The sequence below is a fragment of the Rhinolophus ferrumequinum genome, chromosome 6, assembly GCF_004115265.2.
Source record: "Rhinolophus ferrumequinum isolate MPI-CBG mRhiFer1 chromosome 6, mRhiFer1_v1.p, whole genome shotgun sequence".
Taxonomy (NCBI): Eukaryota; Metazoa; Chordata; class Mammalia; order Chiroptera; family Rhinolophidae; genus Rhinolophus; species Rhinolophus ferrumequinum.
The window spans coordinates 36,974,333-36,977,292 of record NC_046289.1 but is presented as its reverse complement, the minus strand read 5'-3'; the positions used below and the strand labels follow the sequence as shown (position 1 = coordinate 36,977,292).

Genomic DNA, 2,960 nt, shown 5'->3' with positions numbered 1-2,960 from the left:
AAGGAATTGAAAAAGAAGAATGAGGTTTAATAAGCATTCAGTAAGATACATTATAGATGGAAACCTATCAAGTCATTCAGCAGTGAGTCTGGCCCTCCACTAATGCTGGACAGTTCCCAGGGTTTAATTCTAAGAGTTCTTCCCTGGCTTTAAATGTTCCAAGTTGGAGATTCTACCACTTTCCTTAAGGGACTCTTCCATAGCTCATGAGAGGTCATTATTGGGAGACTTTTTGTTTTTGTTTTTATCTCTTTGCTCCAAATTAGCCCTGTGGATTACCCTACACAATTCTTCTGCCTGCCTGATTGATGGCTGATGCCTTTTCAGACACTCACAGGTGGTTGTCAGGTCCTTGCTCCATTGCAGACACCACAAAGGAGGTCTTGCCTCCCCGTCTATGCCCTCAGAGACACGTTTTGATTTTGCAACCTTAAATAAATGGCTTGCACAGACCTGTGTGCTGAAAAACTGTGGAAGCTGATGACTAAAGTTTTGCTCTTCATAAATGTGGTCCATTTTGCCTATTCAGGCCTTCTTGAGATATCAGCTCCTCCAGCCACTTACTCGCTCTCTCTGTAATTCCTTAGGGAGCTGAATCACCATCTTCAGTAAATTCATTTGAACAAATTCATTACCCTGTTCTCTTCTCCTTCTGCCATCATCCATACTAGTTGATTTGCATAAAATGGCTTTTTTATTTCCAATTATTCTCCTACTCCTTTCTTTTTTAAAACCAAGAGCCCAATATACAAGGTCTTTATTACTAAACTACTTTATCTCACTTTTTTTGTTAAATGCCAATGTTTAGGGGGGAAATGTGAAATGTGTTGACAGCCCTTTTAGAGCCATGTCTAAAAGGAAATTAAAACCAAGTTTTGACTGTTTTAGAGAGGGGCAGGGGGCAATAAACATTGCCCACAGACTGGATTAACCTACATTATATGGGACTAAAGATGCCAGTGTCATTCTTAAGTACAGTGAGAGCAGGTTGGTGTTCAGCGTGCTTGGAGCTGGGGAAAAAACTACTTGCAGTGATGGATAAATATTTTAAATCTTACATGGAGAGGACTAGAAGTATGATTTAAAGGTAGCAGGGTGCTTTATTTTGTAACACTCTGACCACCTTGTCAAATTTTTTTTTGTTCTTATTTCCCTTTTCCCAAATATATTTGCAGATTTTAAAATACTTATGATTTCTTCGACTATTGAACAAAAAATACAGACCCTTTGTGACAAAGGCAAACTCAACACAAAATGAATTTAACTATGCAGTTCGGCTACATCTATAGTTTGATATTTATACGATAGTATATAATCACGGTTGTTGCATTCTTTCTGTTCTATCTGTGTTCCTGTCGTTTTAGTAGAACAAGTACGGTCAACATTCATTCATTAAGGCTTCTGACTCTGACTCAGCTTTGCTGGCCAGAGACTGACAACAATGTCACCGACAACCGTGGTAACAATAAGAGGGAACAGGGATAAGCATTTACTGCCGACCAGACACGGAGCAACGTGCTTCAATTTTCACAACCATTGGGAAAGAAGAAATTATTATTTTTCCTCTTTTACAGATGAAGACACTAAGGCCCAGAGAAGTTAAATAATCTTCATAAGAACAAATACCTACCCCATTGCAGAGGAGCTTGAATTAAATCCAGACAATCCAACCCTAAAACCTGAATGTGTCACCACTATCCTTATCCATTCCCCAGTGAAAGTAGGAGTTCACTTCTCAAATGACAAAAATATGTACTGAGTTACACTTTCTAAGGCACTTGGAAGTCACATCTCATCAAATAATGTTGCATGAGGGTTTCTACACTGTTAGGAGAGCTAGAGATATAGACCAAAAACAAAAACCCAATGTGTATATGAAGTTTGGGTAAAATTATCCGAAGCTCAGGTAAAGCCCAAAATATTCAGAAAAGATAAGAGATGAGCACAGATTATACTTCCACAGGGAAGCTTCCAACTTTCCTTGGCATCAAGTCCACTCAAGTTATCAATAAAACAGGCAAATGTAAAATTCTAGACCTACAATGAAAACTGACCTCTGGAAAATAGTACATTTGTCAATTTGGATAGATCACCTAGTCCAGTGTGCTGTACATCACCTAGCCCCACGCCCTGCTTACTGGTTTAAGATATATGTAAATCATCTCAATATAGGAGATGATCCTATGTTCAGCGTCACCATCATGAAGATGTGGCAACGCTAGACCAAGAGAATACAGGCCTGGTCTCCTCCTTTTCTAGCCTCTATCCAGACCACTTCTCATGAAGCAGACAGATGCTAAAGGAGAGAGAGTTCTGAAATTGTAATTCCCTCTAAATATTTTAACATGATATTTTGCCTCTTGTCGGACCAGGCAAATACTCTGATTCTCTTTATACTCTTTGAACGTTATGTTATGGCTTGGTTTATTTAGTGTGTCATTTTGGGAAGAAGATAGCAAGATAGCAATGTAGTAGAGTTTGCAAATACCAGTTAATTAAAAAGCTAGAGCAGCAAGCAGGGTCTAGGAATGAAATTATGGGATAACATTGAGGGGTGTCTCAGTGATGTTGTTTACTAACAAATGAAATTCTGAGGTTTTCACAGTGGCAGTATCATAGCCAATGAGGTTTAGCCGAGGCGTGATTATTGCTAATTGAAACAAATGAAATTCTGCCTAATCAAGTTGATCTTTGATCCCATCCAAAGGAGCTTACTGCTAAAAATACCTACCATAATTTGTTTTTTACTTTTACTATCAAAAACCTACTTCAAGACATGGACCTTAGAAAACATATTATTAAAAAATCTGTAGTATTTTTGAAACCTCTCAATTTTTTTGTCAGTCCTTTCTAGAGCCAACTAGCACAATCAATTAGAATTGTTACAACGAGGATATTGAAGTAGCAGGGGCAGAATAATTCCACCAAGCAAAACAGTCACGTTTCTATGACTTCAGGCT

The 2,960-nt window shown here is 38.3% G+C and overlaps 1 pseudogene; it reads left to right on the top strand.

Moving 5' to 3' along the window:
* Positions 1 to 2,593: 2,593 nt before the first annotated feature.
* On the top strand, positions 2,594 to 2,710 carry LOC117024346 (uncharacterized; annotated as a pseudogene).
* The last annotated feature ends 250 nt before the right edge of the window (positions 2,711 to 2,960 follow it).